We start from the raw sequence: 21,741 nt of genomic DNA on the forward strand, positions 1-21,741 counted from the left end.
CTATCTGCTGCCAGCAGCAAGATCAGAACCTTGGAGGGATGATCAAGTCCTGATAACTGTGTTGATGATTCTTTACATGATTAAAATTAATGATTTCATTTTTGAACAATATTTAACAAATATTCTTTAACATTTTTAAGATTACAGTGATCAGGTTTCCATACTTTCAGCAGTTAAAACCTGATGATTTGACTTGTTACTCCATGACTGAACAAAACGAGTTTAAAGAAACCAAAGCTGTCATTAAAAAAATAAACTTTTTCAAAAATCAAATGAAAGTATGTTTGCAACAAATGAATGAACAGGATGTTAAGCTGGTGGTCTGGGGCCACAGGAGGGTCCAGGAGCAGCAGGGGCCAGTGTGCTTGTTATGGATCGTGCACTTTCACTTTGCACACGAGCAGATCTGTTTCCTCTGCAGAGAAGTCTTCCTTCTTACTACTTGGCAAATGAGCCATCATAATAGCAATCTGCCAAGGTGCAAGCGCACCTGGCTCTTAAAGGGAATATGAGATGACTCTCTGATTGGTTTATTGCATGTTACGCCCAAAATGCACCCATGATTAATTAAGAGACTAAGGACAACCCCTTTGAACCATGCGCCTGGTATATCCACCATATTTCCGCCTTTAAAATAGCAAAAGTGGATTTGGACACACCTTAAATGCACTTGCGCCATGCGCTTCAGACTGTGTGCTTTAGATCGTTAAAATAGGGCCCTCTGTCACTAAGTTTGGTTTGTGTAGCCAAGGCTGGGTTATCTGGCTGGGTTAAAGTGACCAACTGCTCCAGGGAAGGGCCAGATTAATTAACAGTGCTAGGGGACCTTAGGGCAAAGATCTGCTGCTGGGATGCTTTTGACCTGCCACCTTCCACCCTCTGTTCATGGCAGCTTTATTATCTGGCAAGAAATCCAGGAACCAACAAGTACTCCTTTACTGGAACAATACCTGGCCCTAGATCTCCTGTGTGTCATTTAGTTTGTGGTAAACCTGAGGAACTCCGGCCACATCATTATCTTCTTTTAAATCACTTCTGAAGACTTATTTGTAGCAAAAGATTTTCTTATAAATTTTCTTTTCTTTTATCTTTATTTTTGCTATTAACTATTGTGTTCTACTGTTCTTTATTCTTCATGTTGCACTTACTGTAAGTCTTGCACTGCTCTATTTTAAGTTTTAATTCACCCATTATCATTGGTGTTTTATTTATGGTTTTTATCATCCATTGTTTTTAAATGTTGTTGCTCTTGCATTCCATATGCCTGCATGTTTATTCATACATGACTGTGTACTTTATTGTTGTGTTTCAGGTGCTCATTATAAAGTATTAGATTAAATACAACTCTATTTGGGAATATGTGCAATACAAGCACAATATAAATAAAGATAACATTAGCTAATAACAGTAATGGACCTTTGTTTATATTGTACCTGATTGGTGCAGATTTCCTAACAAGTATGCAATTCATCAAATGACCAAAACCAGATGAGATGCAGTTAATCTGGGACTTTTGGGGAAGCTGGGGTTTTGTGGGTAGCTGGCTTGGCTCTGTCCAGAAAATACACCTCGCAGGCCAGGTGGTCTTGGGTTTAAGGTTCAGACCATGATAAGAAATGCCCCCGTGTTACAATACCATGTTAATTAGCATATTTGGCAACAGTAGAAAAATGTTGATATGATGTATTACTAAAATGTTGAGTGACAGTTATTTAATTTTGTGTCCAAATATCTGATCTTGCAGTACAATATCCGCTGGTACTCTCTACAGCATCATTATACTTTATGGTTATGTTCAGATTCTGGCAGCTCTAAGATCATGGTCTTAGTTTAATGGAGAAAAAGTCTGCAGTGACTTGAAGCACGAGACACAACATTTTTAACATTTAACTGACACCACCATTTTTCACTAACCTCACATGTTGGAACTATGTTTTGATGAATAGCCAGGTGCAGTGAATGTGTGCAGCTCCAGGCTTCAGTCTTGTCACCACAGTGAGATTGCCAGGTTTGGTGCCATCATGCAGAGCACTATTCCTAAACCTGCGCTCACAGACTGTGTCTGGCAGCCTGCCATATATAGTCTATAGCCAGACATGCTGCACAGAAGTACTGGGCAGATGGATACACTGCAATAGTCCCAGCACATAACACCCGCTAAAACCACATATTGTCAAGTTCAACTTCTTTTTACTATTTGTGTACAAATTAAACAAATTTTATAAAATGTGTTAATTTTTGGATAGAACCATGCTAGTTGTTCCCCCTGCTTCCAGTCTTTATGCTAAGCTAGGCTTACCAGGTCTTGAATCCTGCTCTATATGTAACAGATACACAAGATTGATAACCTTCTTGTGTTACTCTCAGACCGAAAGTGAAAGTGAATATATTTTAAACAACATTAAAAATGATAACCAGAGTTCCATTTACAGGCCATATCTAAATAGCTACCAGTGTTTGCTGTATGATGACAGTGTGGTGACCTATAACAACCCAGTCTGATATCAAAATATGTAATAGCTACATTGGTCCACAGGGCAAAACTATTAGTCTCACAATAATGTTTTTTTTTTGTTTTTGTTTTTTTTTGCCGATTCTTTTCTATTGGCTGGTGCCCACATCACATGACTGTCAAGTTTTTGTTTGCTCAAACAAAACAAACAAACAAACAAAAAAAATAGCTGCCATCCCTTAGTGGAAAATGTAATATTTTAAGTAGTTTTGGCATTAAAATTCATTTTGATAACATTTCTAGTGAGAAATGCACATTTTATTTTTTATAATTTTCATCCAGTGAATGTATATGATGTTTAGTTTGTCAGTTATTACAATTTTTTTTCAGGTTTTCTATTGTTGCTATGGTGGTTGCTATGGATGCTGCTATCACTGAAACCACATACTTACATGTTGTTTGAATTGAAATCCAGAATTTGAAGCTTTGCGACTGGGTCACCAGAGGACCTATCGCCTGGAAGTATTTTCCTCACTGTCGCTATGTTAAGGTTTTCTTTTAATGATATCTTTAACATTTCTCAACACAAAAACATGAAAGTGTCCTTGATAACTCAACAATACAATAGGTTAATGTTAAGGCCATCGGTTTTAATTCTTTCTCCATCGACTCTGAGAAATAAAGTTATATCTGAAATAAACTGGCATCTTTACTTTTTGTTAACATAGATCATCTAGATGCAGTATAATTCAACACGTTCTCACTCCCAGCTTGTCACATATCGAAGCTTGGTCAGGACCCTGTGGCATCACTTCAACGCACAGGGTACCCCTTTAGCATCATTTTTCAACGCGCAGTATCACGGTAGTGTTAAAAAATAATTATATTTTATGGTGTGACAATGCGGTGGTTAAGGTCTGGTTAGGTTTAGGCACAAAAACCTCTTGGTCAGGGTTAGGGAAAGATCATGGTTTGGGTTAAAATAAAAAATAAAATAAAAACGGCAAGGTGGTCTTGAACCGTGCTCTGTGCTGACTCTGTGCTGATTTCCAAGTTTCTGCCAACAACATTACAAGCCATGCACTGGCCCCTCCACCTCCTAATAAGAAAGTAAGTCTGCTTATGTAGATGTCATGTGAAGTACGTCACTTCATAAATGATGATATGATATGTATTGTTGAAATGTTAATATGCTCCATATTACAGGTGTTGAAATGTACATATTCAATGTTATCTGTGGTTTGCAGAGACATACAATGCCAACGTTTTATTCTGGCAACCAGGCTGAAATTTGTCACCTTATTTAGACATCATCGGTCTCATAGCGTCTAAACAGAAGTCTGTCAGACTACCTTGCACATTAAAAAATGACACTAAAGGGGTATCAGTGAGTTAAAAAGTGACGCCATGGGGTCCTGACCAAGCTTCGATATGTGACAAGTTGGGAGTGAGAACGGGCTGTATAATTACTAGTTCGGCTGGACTAGATATTTAATATATTCAGTAGTAAAACTTTTTTACAACCCTACTTTACAGACTGGAAGAACTGCAACTGTGTCAAGCTGCATGGCGCAGCTCTAGGGAATTGTAGTTTTTTTTAATATTAGTGTTTTTCCTTTAATTTGCAAATACTGAATTGAGAGTACACTGAGGAGTTTAAGGGGATGGTAAACACATTTGTGTAATCATATTTGAAATATCTGATTGTTAAATGGATGAAAAATTAATTTTAACCATATTTTATCCATATTTGACCCAGTTGGTGACTTTAATCACATGATAGCTGAGGTCAAGAGCTCTCTATCACAGTTGGTCCCACGTCTGCATCCCCGTTTGTTGCTGAATTATAAGCCTTCAAACATGCACCAAGGTCAAGGTTCAAAGGTCAGCATTTCAAAGCAAGAGCCATGTAGAATCTTCATACTGACATATGTCACTCTCCAGATTGAGACCTTTCCAACGATGTATTTGATTTAGCTCTACCACAAAGTTTTAATTTTCTCATGTTATGGAAACAAGCCATTCCAGGCCTAGTTTCAGAGAGAGAAGGCCCAAGATATAAAATGAAGCTTTTTGTTTGCTTGTTTGTTTGTTTGTTTGTTTGTTTTTTTTTTTTTCTGGGAATAGTGACCAAAATGAGTCACCTTCAGAGCTTACAATACTGCTGACAATCAAGGGTATTACTACAGGCTTGGAGGAAGGCCTGAAGTGCTTGGGTTAGGGTTAGAGTTAGGGCTGAAAAGACCAACCCGTTCTCATTCATGCATAGGTTACTATTTACACAACACTGGAGATTTTTTCACCTCTATGATTCCTGGTTTTGGGATTTTAAGTCAGCATGACATACAGTAGCCCATTTAATCAGAATCTCTTTTATTAGTCAATGTAAGCATACAAAGAATATGTCTTGGCATTTGCTCCCCCCCCCAAAAAAAAGAAAAAACAAAACGTAACACAGAAGAATAAAAATAGACAAGAAGAAGAAGAAGAAGAAGAAGAAGAAGAAGAAGAAGAAGAATGAAATAAACATAGTAATATTAAAATTAAATTGATATTTTAAAATCCATGTACAGAATGGAATAGTAACAGTTTTAAAATGGGATGTGAAACTTGAAATGAAATATTGAATGTGGAAAGGAAGGAAATATGGACTGTGCTATGGACAAAGAAATGAAGTGTATGAAATATATGGAGGTGATAAGAGCAACAATTAAATGTGACATGCGCATAAATAATTAAATTATGTAACAGTGGACGTTGAATGAAGTGAACAATCTAAAGTCCAGTGTGATGAAATATATGAAAATGACCAGTGCAGGGACTAAATGAAGGATGTGAAATGTAAAGTCCAGTTTGATAACACTGCCTTCATCCCGTTTATATGGCCATGGTACAATAGTTGATGCACATGCACACATGCACACGCTGGAGTGCTTTATTGGATGACGTGGCTCAATCATTGACTGTATATAAAGATGGATGATGTGCTACCATTATGCAAAAGTGAGGCTAAAATAAAAAAAATCTCCCTCCCACGAGCTGTAATCTTGCTTGTGTGATGTCATTTGGAGCCAGAGTGTACGCAGTACATTCAGTACATTCAAAATGATTTAATCGTGCAGCTCTTCTAGACTTTCAAAATGTGATCAGACCAAGTGGATCAAATTCTGATAGTGAAATAAGTCATTTCATGGGGGCTGTGATGATAAAAAAAAATTATCTGCAGATTTACAGACGAATATTTGTTTGAGCAGACAGAAACTTGACGGTCATGTGACATGGACGCAAGCCAATAGAAAAGAATAGGCCAAAAACAAAAATCAAAAAACAAAGGTATCTCACAATTTTAGAGCTGCTATTATGAAACTAATATGTTTTGTGCTGTGGACCAACGTAGCTATGACGTTTGATGACACATTTTGATGTGAGACCGGGTTGCCTATGACTAATCATTCATAATGTCCTCTTGGTCATTAGTCATCACTCCATTTGTTCCCAGTCTGCAAAACAGTTTTGGTGGTAAATATTATTAGACCCAATAACATGTCTACCTGCAGGTTTACCTTGTATTCCTTATTTTTGTCCTAATTTCTTACAGTCTTTTTTTTTTCTGTTAAAGCCTCCTAACTCTGTGTACTCCTCTGAGAATCCATAGTCCTCCTGCTCCCAATTTTACAGCTTAGAAACCTGAGCAGTTGTGTGGATTTAGCCAGAAAATACATTTTCCAGTGTATTAGCGTCTTGTCAGTCATTAGTCATCACTCTGCTTTGTAGCCAGACATCCAGTCAGTAGAAGCAGGTTCAGAAGTTTTGGTGGCAAATGATATTAGAGCCAGGGATGCTGAATTCGACGGTTTAGAAAAGTGAAGCTGCTGCATGAAAGACAAGCCGTTGTTCGTATGATAGATATACTAATCTGTTTAATACTCTTAGAGGAGAATGAGATGCCAAGGAGACTGATTTCTTCCTTTTGTCTGCTCCTCTAAGTCACTGATGTTGCAGAGAGTGTGTGTCTGAATGAGTGTGTATTTAAGCACAACAGGGAAATATAATATTTGCATATTTGTATCTGATTATTAGAACTAGATTCAAAAGCAGATAAAATCATATCAGAGTCAGTGACCACATTCAGGGTGCTTTAAATAGATAATAAAATACATTTTGTTCTTACACCTTAACCCTGTCAAACAGACGTCAATATTCTGCAGAACCTCAGATTCTTTCATTATTTTCATGTATAATACCGATACCAGAGTCCTGTTCTACACTATCAGTGCTGTGGTAATACTGTATGGTTAAAGGGGAACTCCACTCATCAGCACGTGTGTCTCTGTGTGAAATCTGATAAATTGTCTCAGTTGATGTCACTTGTCACTTTAGGTTCTTCTCTTTACTGAACTTTGTATGAAGATAAATGACATTATTTTTCAATGTATCCTCATTCTGCACAGTACTGTATGAAAATGCAATATAAGTCAAAGTTGGTAAAAAATTCAGATTTAGCCTTTACTGAATGCTGCTTCATAACATTTTAACACTGTGAAGGTCAAGGTACTTTTATTCTCCATCTCAATAATTAATACAAAATTGCTGCATAAAAGACAGACAAAGTGGGCAGAGTTGAGATAGTGAGAACATTTTTAATACCAGGTGTAATTGCAAAGGCTTGTCATCAGATCTCATTCTCTAGATATTATCCAGTGTTAACAAAGACACACTTTTAAATTTACAAGCATTCTAAAAACATGAACACCATCAGAAGTTTCATGAAAACAAACACACAGAGCACATTACTCACCAACAACCGAGCACACAGTTGGTAATTCTACGCTTATCTCACTCCCCCTTTTACCATTTAGTCTGTTTTCCATGAGTTTCCTGTTAATATATTTAACTGATAGAGAGACAAATGAATGTCTGTAACATTGTGTTTACACAATGGGACCTGATACCTCTTGCCAGAACTCATCATCACACATTCAGAGTTCAGAATAGTGGACTGCTCTAAAAGAGAATGCTGATATTATGTTCAGTGACAATGGTTTTTATTGTCCATTACCGACATTTATAAAGCTACTTTTTCCTACAATATCTGTGAATGGTGGCTATTGTAAAGTTAAGGTCAGGGAAAGATCATAGTCAGGGTTAAGATAAAAGTGATCATTACTTGCGAGTCTGTGACAGAGCACAAACTCTCCTGAACAAGTTGTCTACCACTCCGACTGCAACTGCACTGAGCAACGGAAGGAGATCTCTACTGGCTGCTACTGTTGAAGATCATATGATAATAACAAATAACAATAACAAGTGCTTCAAGATTTACCACGGACAGTAGAAAAGTAGTAAAAGTGAATGAAAAAGGGCTGAAAAAGTCAATGAAAATAAACAGAAAAGTCAATAAAGGGTGAGAAGCAGTGCAATGGACTCTGGGAAGAAAGGAAAAGTCAATGAAAAAGGGAAAAAGACAATCAAAATGACTGGAATGTTTTAGGAATTCAATTGTCAATTGATTCGAGACATTCTGTATGACAGTATGTCTTTTGTTCTGTGTAGGCCTCTACTTGAATGTATATTCTACAAGCTACCTCTATCCTAAATGTTACCTTTATGTTCAATGTGAATGAATCACACGACTGCTATACAGCTGTTGGTAAATGTTGCACTATTGCAGTAAAGTACAAGTTCAAATTTTACAATAAAGTTACAATATTAATGTTTAAATACATGTTGCACTCAAAAGCAATGTTACAATGTGTGTTACAAGAAAGTTACAATGTTGAATTACATTGGTTGCTGTTTTGTCTTTGCTCTCAGTATTCATATCGGTGTTTTATAAGGGTTTTTGATACGTAAAATATTCACACTAGAATGTGAAAGAGCATTCTAGTGGCGATGCTGGGGACTGCCAGTGACAGAGGTTTAAATGTGTTAATAACTGGGCTGGGTTGTATAAGAATTTAGATGACCACATAGAAGAAATATGTTAATTCAGTATACAACACATTATCCACTGGTAACAATTGTGACCGACTATAAAACACACTTTTTCACCTACTTTTCTATGAAAATTTCATTAAATCATGATTGATTATTTTAAAGGGTTACCAATGACACATGATTTGGATATTTCATGTGGATTAAATGGGTTAAGATTTTCATGAACTTCACTGACAACTCCTCCATGCTTTCAACAACAGATAATACAACATTGATAGCAAAACCACTCCCATGTAATGTTGTTATAATCCAAGTACACAATTCTTTTGCCTGGTCTTTTGACATATGATATATAGAGGGTTGATTTTTCCCATCTCGGTCCATATCAGCCGCATCTCCTTGTGCCATCTGCTCACTAAAGTCTGACTAACTTTTGAACTGCAATAAACATCTTTATTGAACACAAAAAAGAACAACATTTTTGCCAGGATATAATCCATGCAAAAACTTGCAGGTGCTGAATTAATGCACTAGATGCATCATCCAATGATCTACAAATGTGACACCTATACATTGTTCAAGAAATTAGCTTGGAGCTCCTATTCATGAACGTGGCTCTAACACCTTTGCCTTTAAGCTTTATTTTGTTGTGTCAACACAAATGCTGAAGAATGAGCACAAAAAGGAACACATTTTTTGCCAGGATATAATCCATGCAAAAAGTTAAGATGCTGAATTAATGCACTACGTGCATCATGCAATGATCTACAAATGTGACACCTATACATTGTTCAAGAACTTGGCTCTGAGTTCCTGTTCATGAAATTGGCTCTTAATTCTTTTACTTTTGGGCTTTCTTTAGTGGTGTCGACACTGATACTGTACACTGCTGTCTGGAGGAATGTGCACAGGTTGCTGAGAGCTTAGTCATAGCTTACACTGAAAACAAAGTGCACTTAAAAGAGTTTATCAGAGGCTGCCAATGAAGTGCTTCCCTGGCCGTGGATGAGCTTTTTATCCATCACAATGTAGAAAGTGCTGATGGCCTGCTTGCTGGTCCCAAAAGCAAGAAGATATGGCTGCTAATGCCCCTCCTGTTTCTTTAGTTGTTCTTCTAGGCTCCAGCAGGACTGAGAGAAAAAAATGACAAAGTTACATTGTAATGTGTTCTTTTAGTCTGACCTATGTTTCCTGCTTGAAGCACTTAATGTGGCTCAGTACATACCTTGTGAAACACAACTAGGTGGCCCATGGCCTGGGATGCGCTGATCTTCAGTGTTTTCTTTTTCATGGGCTGAGGTGGTAAGATATGCAAGAGCAGTAGGACAGATGCCATATGACTGTCCCACTCTCTAGGAAGCAAAAAGTCCAGCATCAGCTTTATTTGAATCACAACCATGTTCCCTTTTCCAACTTCAATTCAAACTACTGCCCGTGACCTCTTCAGGCTTTCTGAGCTGTGCTAAGTTCCATTTTAAGTACTGTGTTTGACCTGATGCATTCAAAATCATTTAATTTGGCCTTTAACTGACTACCTGGATGATCCTCACAGGATTCATCATTGTGCTGATTCCTGGCAGACTTCAGCAAACTCTGAAGCATCTCTGCTTCTCTGATAACTTTTCCTTTATAGAAAGTGCGCCACTTCTCAAGCAGTCTAGCTGCTATTTTTGGTCCAAAGAGGAGGCTAAAATCTTGAAGTATCTGCTGCAACACAGAAAAGAACATTTTTTGTTCAATATACATTATCTGACAATCAAATGATAAGCTTTTAGCTATGAATTATGGTAACAGAAAAGTATGCTAATACTTACCAGCCCTTTAGTATCTAGCAGCCTTGGAAACACTGTCAGTGCAGTGGGTGATTCATTGGGGTTGTGGATGAGGCACTGTCTATACATGTCTCTTCTCTTCTTTCTCTGTCATTGGTGTGGTTCATCAGGGATATGATGTCTTTACAATGCTCATCATCTAGCTGACCACCAATCGGAGGCAGCTCTGTTTCTTGTCTTGGACCACCTCTTCCTGCAGTTTTTCTGAATTGTCTTGAGCCGTTATGCCAGAAATCCACAGTGCCTCTTTGTTGGCTGTTATGTGTATATATATATATATATATATATATATATATATATATAAAGACAGTTCCCAAATGCATATTTCTCTTTAGTAATTGACTGCAGGATTCTCCTGCCAAAACAAGAAAAAAAAAGAAAACTGCTGTTTGCCCACTTACCCAAGTACCTGATAACACTCATAGGAATGGAACAATTATCACATTACTGCAGTAATATGAGTCTACTGCAGAGTTGAGACCAACACTGTCATTGCCGTTTTTTTTCTCCAATCTCAACTGCTGATGTCCTTTCACAATCCAACAAGCTGACTAGTAACAAATTACTGGTAATTCAGCCCCAAATCCACACATTTCTGATTACCTTCATTTATTTCAGTAATCATGCAGTATGGCAATTTATTTAAAATGAAAAAGAAAAGTTCAGTGAAATGACTGTAACCGCCTAACCGCTGGAGCGAGCTGTTCTATTTCACACAATTCTGCTCATCCTTACAATCAAATGTATACCCTGTTATCACCAACTTACCCCTCAGTCTCAACCATATGTTAACCATCTGTCTTCTTTTACTGTCACACAGCGTCCCAGTCTCTTCATATTCTTCAGGGTTTGTTCTCCTTCCAGGTTTTGTCAGCAGGATCTGTTTTATCAGCTACACAGATGACAACAATGTGTTGTGTATACCAATTAATGTATACCTGTAATATGGCCGAACAGTATGGTCTGGATTTGTCTCTGTGTCTATCAAACTTTAATGGGTTATTTTTTGGATCACAAGGAACCTTTCTAGAGTTATATGGGAGTCAGTACAAACCTTGAGTGATGCTGATCACATACATATAAAAAGGTAAATGGTTAGCAGTTCTGACTTAGACCAACAGCAGCAAACTAGTTTCAGTCATCATTATAGCATGATGGTAATGATTATCAAATAAAGCCAAATTTGAAAGGACACATATTTCATTACACCAGATTTTTTGTGAACGTGATGTCAGGATTTCATATTGACATGGGTTTGTTTTTTATCTTTCTGTGTTGAATGGCAATAAAACATTCAAGCACATAAAATGAATCAAAAACGTGACAACAACAACAATTTCTATTTAGATATGATTTATACTGTCTATATGGAGACACCTGATGATAAACTTACCTCTATGGCTGAAGAACTCTGCAATGCCTCATCATCACTTCGAGTACACGTGGGTGGTCTTGAGATCTCACTGTCACTGCTACTGATGACACAGAGTGGAAACTCCCACCCGATGAGGATGGTGGTATGGATGGAGTTGATGACTGAGGTCTCAACACTGAATCTAAAAACATCTCTTATTTGCAGTTGAATTGTGGATACAATCTTGAATTCAGCACTGAACATGACCCCTGCTTTCAATCATTCAAAAATCTTTGCCTATATCTTTCCTGACTGAACAATTAGGAATCAATAGAGAAAACAGCTGCTTTGCTATGTTGCATTTTGTGTTATAAAAACAATTTTTCTTTTTTAAGCGATCAATCATGAATTAAAACCATTACTTACAAGTTAAACCTTTTTTCTAACAGGTTTCTTAATATTTCATATGTTAATATTAAACCTGGATTTAAGATAATGAAGTCAATGCAATGGTTGCATCTCCAATGAACACTTCTGTCAATGCAATATAAAACCAAGCTACTTTTTAAATTTACCATCGTCATCATGACTGTCCTTGATGACAAAACAAATCCCTTCCAGAGTTGATAATTCTGCAAACACTGTTTCATCCACCTCAGTGCCACAATCAACATCTTCCACCGTGATTTTGTCCACAGGGATGGAGAACTTCTCTCTCATTATGTGATGAGGTTAAGAGATGAAATGGCATGACAAAATGTTTAAATTATACAATATAATGACTTAAACTCAGACTGTAGTGGAAGAGGGAGACAACATGACATTTCTTAAGACACCATTTCAATGCTGTTTTAATTATGAATAAAAATAGTCTTTTAATAGCCTAAAAGACGGTTTAAAACTTTCACTACACTCAAATTTTCTCTGATGAGCCAAAATATACTTGTTGGAAATGAAGCTGGCAGGTATGCAAATGTTCTCTTTCTGCCTGAGAGGTCTGGAACTTTATATGCTGTTTTTCACACCTCTTGTGATGATTGTGCTATCTTTGTATCCTACCAAATAAACACACTGAAAAACACAGAATAGCCTCTTTATGTCATCTTGGCAGTTGGCCTAAATTCTAAAGCTTTACTGAACAGGTGCATCGATGACATGGTTATATTTTCATTATAGCAACTTAATAGGTTAAAAAGTTTTGCCCAACTTAACTTACCTGAAAGATGATTTTCTGAATGGAGACCCTCCTGATCTTGAAGTCAAGAGATGCAAAGAAGCAAATTCCTGTCCTAACTATGATGACATGACAGTGCAGTATTCATTCTTGAGATACATCAAATTGATTACAACATTTAAAAGATGTGAAATTGAAGGCTATAAATTTGTGTTACATCCGTCAGGCAACATATCTAAAACACCATAACAAGTGTGAGCTAACGGTAAATGAAACCACAATACTACTAACTGTTGCAAAACATTAAATGATATGAGGTGATTTGAGTAAGTTAACATAACTCAAGAGTTTCATGGCAGAGCTCAAACCTATCTTTAAATCATTTCATAAACTTCAACTTGTATTATTTTTAATTCATAAGGATAGATCTTTCACTTTGACATTCTGCTACATTTGAAACATTTTAACTATAAATACAAACTGCTTCAGATTGACAACCATTCATCATCTACTCCACTACTAATGTTACTACCGCGCTGCAGCTAGTCGACAATGCGTAATACAGTTTGAAGTTGTGGGTTACCAAATTATCATGTCGGTTACCACCCATATCCCACTCTTTCACTCTTTATTATAATAATCCACTTTTCACAGAACACACACAAACTTGGCAACTCTTTATAACATTAGCTCTTACCATTAACATTATTAGTAGTTAAAATGGCAAGGTCATTTGAGATTAGTAAAAAAAAGAAAATAATGGTAGGGACAATTTAGCAGCATCTTGACATTGTCTATGCCCTTGCAGGACACAGCTGTGTCAGATAAAACATAAAACAGGAAACATGAAGATCTTCTAGACCCAAATAGCTTAAAATTATTTTCTAATTAAGCGTTACAATATCTAAGCTAGCTTAAAGTTAGCCCAGAGTGTCTTACAAATAGCCTAGCCTGCTTACCAGCTAACCATGACAGTAACTTTTTAGTAAATAATGTATTGTTTTTACTCATGTCTCCAACATCTAAAACAGTGAGCCAAAATAAGCACATGTTAATACATAATAGCAATAACACAGATAGAATTGGTTTGAATATACTCACCAATCCTTGCTTTTCATGCTCGAGGCAATGGATAGAAAATGGTGGCTGTCACAAGTTTTCAAGCGTACCTGTCTGCTGTCCAAGTGCCCAGATGTTGAAAGTAACACCCATTGAATACTGTGATGTTACGCCAACAACATTAGATTTTCTCACTGCTACAGAGGTCATTTGTCATAACCAGCACCAGAACCTTAACACTTTACTCTAAAATAGCCCACTACTAAAATCTTGACTCCAGCGAATTTGCTGTGTATATAACATCATATATGGAAATATAAATGAGATGTTATATTTAATCTTCTTGAACTTCTTGGCAGATGACAACTTTTATATCATGCAGTGGAAATCATTATTTGTGCTTTCTTACATTCAGAAGGTACCATATACAGTACCAGTCATGGTTTGAAGACACTATCCCTGTGTCCACACTTTGACTGGTACTGTATATGGAACACAGTCATATTAGTTATGTAGTAATTTCTGTCAGCCATCTCAAGTGGAGTAAATTATTATTTAAACGTAGAATATGTACAGAATTAGTGTTTGGCATCTAGACTCTGACCTTGTGGCTCCCCACACGGAAACATTGATCTCACACAGCAGGGAGTGGGGAGTTACGATTGCTATGTATTTATCTATGTATTTACACATGACTTATTACACATAAAATGCCGTATATCTATCTATGTAGCCTATATAAAGCAGCTTTGGTAGAAAAAAATATCAGTGATGAAGTCTAATCTTATTTTATCTTAGCTTAAAATGCACATTCTCTACTTACAAAAAGTCATATGTTAAAAAAGTTACCAGATGAGCTGGTTATTATATCCAGCTTCATAATTTTTCAGTTCACTGTGCAATATTTGAGCCACTGAAACTTTTTTATTACAGCTTCATGGATTTAAAGATAAATAATGATTATCCTCTGTACTGCTAAACACTAATGAACTTAAAATATTTTTGACACACTGTTCAGCAGCCCATGCAGAGTCACAGCACAGTGTGGAATTGGCCATTCCACACTGGAGAGAAAACAAAAAGAAAAAAAAAGCTGGACAAAAACATGTTTCAGAGTAAAATGCATTACAGTTATCACCTTGTTTCTGCATGGGGATCAATGAAGATTCAGTCTTACACATCATGTATCCATGCTTTTTCACAGATACTGAGAAAGTCCATGTCTACACTAGCACCAAAAGTCTATGTAACAACACTGTGTTCCCTTTTCACCGGCGGTGCAGCAGAATAGTCAGACTGTGATTAAAGAAGCATTCTTCACTCAAGGTTGTATCCAACAATTTCAGTGTCATGGCTGTGGCCCACAGAGCTGGACCACTTATCACCTCTGCAGTGTAAAGCAACATTTCACATTGGAACATTTCTGCTTTTCAGCAGCTAGTAGCTCAGAGGAGGCCAAGATTACTGTGGGAGTACTCAGGATTGAAACTGTTAAACCTGCAGCCTAAAACTGAGTGCGTTAGGATACAGCATACTGACTTTAACATCCTGACTGCTCATTTCCTTCTCAGTGCTAATGCGGTAAACAAAAAGGAAGTAAACTATGACTTGAACTTGCTCATCACCAACAGGCGAACAAAAAAAACATAAACAAAAGCCAACTGTATTTCAAGAAAACCATTTCTGAAAACTTTAACTTGAATTTTAACTGCTCATCATCTTGTGAAGCATCAAGGCATAAACTAGAATATTTTTACTGTGAGATGTATTATGGCTCATTTTAAGGTCATTTGCATTTGCATTCCCATCAGTAGAAACTGGGAACTGGCAGCATGCCTTTTTATTTTGAGCATCCATATGTCAAGTCAGTATAAATATATTGATGCCAGAATCTTCCCTACTTATAATTCTAGGAAAGTGAATATTGTATTAACATGTTCAGATATGTCCATTCTTTAAAAAACTGAAAATAACCTAATAAACTAAAATATCACTCTGTACAAGCATCCATCTAATATAAGGTCATACTACCATACTGTATGTATTAAATGAGCAGTTTGGCAGCAGGCATACAGCAGTGTGAGCAGAGCACTGACAACTTAATTACGCAACCATGATTGGTTGGATATATGTTACAGTGAGGGGAGTACGGCATGTGAGTAGAGTGGTTACTCAAGTTGGGCACATATTTTGATCCAATAACGTTTTTTCTGTATATCAAAAAAATATATACATACATGTATGTAGCAGAAATGATTTTTACACATAATTATCTATATTATTATTATCTATATAGACATATATGTTTGTATAATCAATATATATATTCAGACAAGATTTATACAATATATACCCACATGTTCAACATATTTGATGTGTGAATGTTATATGAAAATATGGCCGGCTATACGGGAATAATGAAGCATACTGTAAGAAATTAGTATATGTACTGATATGAGTGAAATATGTGTTCTGTACATATGTAATAATATTAATGTAGATATGTATTTGACATGTGTGATTACAATATGTTTCTATCTTTAGGTGTTATGAAAATATGTACTTAATGTAGGTGTGCACGTAATGAATTATGGCTATGTAGCCCACAGCATGGAGGTGAGACTCCACATCCCAAATGGAACACCAACGTAACAGCATGATGGGCTGTCCCAGTTGATGTGAAGGTACAGAGAGGTTAACCCTTTGAATCCAGGATGTTTTATGCTTATGGTAGGATCACTATATGGATACAGGGGATTGTCAGGTGCCAAATAAACAAAATACAAACCTCACCATTTTCATTGATTTAATCACTTTTATTGTCTTGCTGATTATAATCTGTATCAGCCAGTAATTGGTAGGTTTTGTGACACAATTGTGTTGCCATGTCATGTAGAGAGAGCAAAGTCTTTTTCATGGATCGTGTCTTTGTAAAGAGTAGGTTCTGCAAATTTTTACAGTATGTGTATGGTGTTTGTGTGTTCTGGTTTGTCAGAGTTATGATTTTGAGATAAGGGGTATGAATTTTAGCCTAAACCCTTGGGTGCAAAGGGTTAAACTGCTAATAGTTTATGTCTAATATTACGTTTGGTTGTTGAAAAAGGGGGAAAAACAGTTTATTGAACATACAATTTGACAGATGCCAGTAAACTCCATCAGTAGGAAGCTTAGCTTTGTTTTCACAAGTAATCCTCTTTTGAGTAATGGAGAAAAAAAGCACAGTGGTTGAGATATCATCACAGTTAATATTTCAACACATGTGAGGAGAATTTTTCACCTAGATCCAGCTCTGTTTATAATTCCAAGAAAGTGGATGTTGTTTCAGATCTGTAAATACCATACCAGAGTAAAATATCACTCCAGTCCTATCACTTCGCTGCTGTTCTCAGTTTTCTTCTGGCATATTTCTCTGAGCTGCAGTGCTGCACCTCCTCCAACAGCCTCTGATGGCTTCCATGCTGCTGCTGCTGTGGAGCGCCAGTTCAACTTTAAGCTCCAAACTACCCCACAGCTAAGAACAGGATGCATCACTTGGGTCTCTGAGGACTTCTTGTGTGCAGGCTGCTCTGAGACGAGTGCCTCCATGCTGATCCGACAGACTACTCTTCCATCCCGCTGACCCTGGATCTCCTTGACTAACAGCACACACACACACACACACACACACACACACACAATCTCACAGACAGAAAACACTCAGCTGATTTCTCCAGCGTGGCTTTCACAACCCCCTGGTGGCAGTTAGCCTCCCTGCATCCACCACAGCCACAAATAAACAGCTATTTGAAATTCATTATCGCCATTTAATTCAGTCAAGCCTTCAAAGCTTCTAAATGCCTTTCAACTGCTGCTAATGTTTTCTCTTGCTTGCCACTCGTTTGCCCTTTAAGATTGTTGCCATTGGGCCCCATTTGAATTCAACACTTGCTGCCAGAGAGCTTTGCTGTTGTGTGGAGAGAAATTAGGTTATGAAGAGGCATTGTGTGTTTGTGTGTGTGTGTGTATGCTTGTTTGCACACACTGTTTGAGGTCTGGTACTCAGCTGCTTACTGTCACAGAGGAAGTTAGCAATTGATAATGTCAGGTGGTGGCTCCATCACAGCTAATTGTTCTCCTGTGACTCTAAACATGAATGTTAGGGTAGTGAAATTGTTATTAAAGAAAAATGTGTACCAGTTTGCATAAGACACAATTTGAATTTGACATGTTCTTTTTATAAGATACACATGCAGTAGCCTACACATAGCCCCAGCAAATTCACTCTGTATGCATTTATTCAACACCGCCAAAACATTGCATCTTGCAAAATATCTCCCTCCTGTCCATGTGGAGGACTGAACCACCAACCCCCAGGCCCTGTCAGCATCCAGGCCATGCTGCCAGGAGAGGATGGGCAAGAGAAATGTTTCAGTGTCAGATTAAAGAGAGGAAAGGGAGCGGTGAGGAGGACCAGAAGGAAAACCTGAAGGCGAAAGAGGGAGTGCTCTTACCTCAAACATACAGATTCCCCCTCAAGTAGCTTTATGATTGTAAATATTATATTCCACACTTTCTGAAAAAATCATCACATATTGTGTATCAGTTTGTTTTTGCACTTTGTTGAAGCATTATGATGTTTACACTGAGTGAAATATCCAAGCCCCAAACTCTGTATTTTTATAGCTGCAGGATTCCACCAAATGGAAATATTTTACATATTTGTAGTCTTTGTCAACTTTGTGATCTTCACTAGAATTTCAATAAGTTCTGTGAGTCTTTACTGCACAGCATTATCATATCACACAATTTGATTGGTATCAGCCTATTGAATAGGCATTATCATCACACATCCCAAATATATGGGCTAGTAGGGGCCTACTAAACCTATTGGTAGGCTGTTGTCATCCATTTATTTCAGTGATCCAGTGTCGGTAGAGCCCAGTATGCACAGAAGGCCTGTTATCAGGCATGTGCTGTCATGTGACTGTCAAGTTTCTTTCTGCAAAACAATGGCTCCCATTTCTTTCATTCTCAGTGGAAAATGCAATAATTTAAGATAGTTTTGGCATTAAAATGCATTTTGATAATATTTCTAGAGAGAAATGTTCTATACATCTTTTTCAGTTATTACAGATTCTTGCAGGCTTTCTAGTAGTAACTTTAATACGCTGACAGTGAGTAGAAAATACCTCCGGGCGGGTCCTCCAGTCAGCCAATCGCAAAGCTTCAAATTCTGGATTTCAAATTCAATTCATCCCCGGGCCGCCCTAAAATCTATGTTTTTTTTTATTGAAAGATCATCATCAAACAGTTATATAAAATAACACAAACATAACATGTCAGATAACTACACAACGCAAAGACAATGATTCAAACAACATGCAACTATGTGGTTTCAGCGATAGCAACGTCTGTAGCAAGCACCATAGCAACAACAGAAAGCCTGAAAAGATCGTTGTAATAACTGACAAACTAAACATCATAAACATTCACTGAATGAAAATTATGAAAATGAAATGCACATTTCTCACTGGAAATGTTATCAAAATGCATTTTAATGTTGAAATAATATTGTATTTTCCACTAAGAATAAAAGGAATGTCAGCATGCAATCTGAAAGTGTAAGGTCATGTTATTTGTACACAGATTGAAGAGACTGGGTTGGTCCTGCTCTGGGTGAGTTCTTGACTCACTGCACACATCACTGTCAATTATGCCCCAAAGCTATGCAACACACTATCGATAGATATCAGGGAGCCAGCTCACTAAATATTTTTAAAAGACAGCTAAAAACTTATCTCTTCACTGTAACCTTTAACTAGCTTTTCTCTCAGTCTGCTTCGCACTTATGCACTACTGCCCTTTTAAAATGATGTATTTTACTTGATTTCATACGTTCTATGTTTTAACTTTGTTTTATTTTATTTTATTATTACTACTATTATTTTATCTTCTATCTTATGTTATGTATTCTAGACTCGATTTATTTTATTTTATCTTATTTTTATTATTATCAGGTGGGTTTTATTTTCCTTAACCCCCCCCAGTGCCACTAAGGGTATTTTTTCCGGGGCAGCTTTGTTATACTTTTAAAAAAAAATGTATCGTGAACATATCCCATGAAAAAACGAACAATGTGTTAGTCCACCTCTCAATGCGTTCTGACCTTCCTACCCTGTCTGTGGCACTCAGCCCCAACCATTGGTTCCCACTGAACACAGCTCACAGTATGTGTTTCATTGTTTTAAAAAGCTAAAAAAACTACAGCTGGTCACTGTAGTTTTTAAGCAAATGTTACTCAAATAGGAGGAAGTGCATTTCAATCAGGAGAGACAAGTGAATGAAGCAAAGAAAATTTGTTTATTATACAAATATTGATGATTAAGTCTTGTCAGTAGTCTTTGGCACTTAGACTCTACGGGGAGATTTTGTAATCAAGGGACATCAGTCCTGAGCAGCAGCAAGATAAATCCCCCATGGAGTCCAGACACTAGCGGTGGTGGCGGCTGATGACTTCCGCTGAGACTGATAAGGCTGATGAGGTTGATGAAGTGATGAATGTGTGAAGACTGGGTTGGTGACGGGGAGGTGGTGGGGTGCTCATAATGCAGCATGAAAGCACTAAAAGGCAGAGAGGGAGAAAACATATTTTAAAAGGCAGTTGCAAGATAATAGGCTGACAATGATGGTGTGTTACCATGCTATTGGATAGATGTGACCAGCTGATGTGAACAGCTGATGTCTCAGTTGACACCTGTGCAATGACAGCCAGGACATTATGAGTGAGGGATGGGAATGACACAGGATTTGAGAAATAAAACTACAGGCCTGAGCATGCAAACGATTGTCTTCCTGACTGAACTTTTGCTAAAGCTCCATTAGTTTTGAAGTACATTTATATGGGTCTATTTTCAGAGGCGGATCAATCCACATTTGGTGCTCTAGTGAGTATTTCTGGCAGCAGGACAGTGTTTGTGGGTCTGAGTTAAAATAAAATACATTGTGTGTGTTCATGTAATAAAGAAACATGTCACCCAGTGCAACAGTGTGGCTCATTGGTGTGTTTTGAATAGTTTTTAGACAATGACAGAGGTCTATGGCACAGAGGAATAAATGGTAAATGGATAGCACTTATATAGCACCTTCCTAGTCTTCCGATCACTCAAAGTGCTTTACACTACATGCCAACATTCACCCCTTCACACACATATTCATACACTGATGGCAGATGCTGCCATGCAAGGTGAAAACCTGCTTGTCAGGAGGAGTTTCTAATGCTCATTCAGGCACATACCAATGACACAGCCTTTGGGAGCAATTTGGGGTTCAGTATCTTGCCCAAGGACACTTTAGCATGCGGACTGGAGGAGCTAGGGATCGAACCACCGACCTTCTGATTAGGGGACGACCTGCTCTACTTCTGAGCCACAGCAGCCCAACATATATAAGATGTAACAGACTTTGATACGCACACAATACTCTAGTCCTTTAAAGGTGCAGTGTGTAGGATTTAGTGGCATCCATCACTGAGGTTGCAGATTGCAACCAAATGAATACCCCTCCCCTCACCTTCCCCTTTCAAACATAGTTGAACCTACAGTTGCCACGAAAAACACTAAAGACCCTCTCTGGAGCCAGTGACTGGTTTGTCCTACCTGGGCTATTGTAGAAACATGGCTGTAAAACATGGCAGCCTCTGTGGAAGGGGATCATTCTAAGGTAACGAAAACACAACAATTCTTATTTTCAGGTGATTATACACTAATTAAAACATATTTATGAATATTATATTCAGTTTCTGCCAAGTTTGTTCTGCTAGATGCCACTAAATTCAACACACTGCACCTTTAAGTGCAGTGGAAAACAACAGAGTTACAATGATTTTTTTTTCTATGTAACTGAATAATGCCTTTTAACCATTATATCTACAATGTATTTTATATTGTTGGGGGAT

At 37.4% G+C, this 21,741-nt stretch overlaps 2 long non-coding RNA genes across 2 annotated transcripts; both read right to left on the bottom strand.

Annotated features, from left to right (window-relative positions):
• Window positions 1-7,067: 7,067 nt before the first annotated feature.
• LOC122990421 lies at window positions 7,068-10,419 on the bottom strand. The gene is made up of 4 exons (XR_006405349.1): window positions 10,204-10,419; window positions 9,925-10,096; window positions 9,615-9,741; window positions 7,068-9,519 (listed from the first exon to the last, which is right to left on the bottom strand). It is a non-coding gene; the product is annotated as an uncharacterized LOC122990421 (long non-coding RNA).
• Window positions 10,420-10,426: 7 nt separating this feature from the next.
• On the bottom strand, window positions 10,427-14,031 carry LOC122990422. The gene is made up of 5 exons (XR_006405350.1): window positions 13,851-14,031; window positions 12,151-12,868; window positions 11,615-11,777; window positions 10,990-11,113; window positions 10,427-10,576 (listed from the first exon to the last, which is right to left on the bottom strand). It is a non-coding gene; the product is annotated as an uncharacterized LOC122990422 (long non-coding RNA).
• Window positions 14,032-21,741: the final 7,710 nt, after the last annotated feature.

The sequence above is a fragment of the Thunnus albacares genome, chromosome 10 (genome assembly GCF_914725855.1).
Source record: "Thunnus albacares chromosome 10, fThuAlb1.1, whole genome shotgun sequence".
In the NCBI taxonomy this organism is placed as follows: domain Eukaryota; kingdom Metazoa; phylum Chordata; class Actinopteri; order Scombriformes; family Scombridae; genus Thunnus; species Thunnus albacares.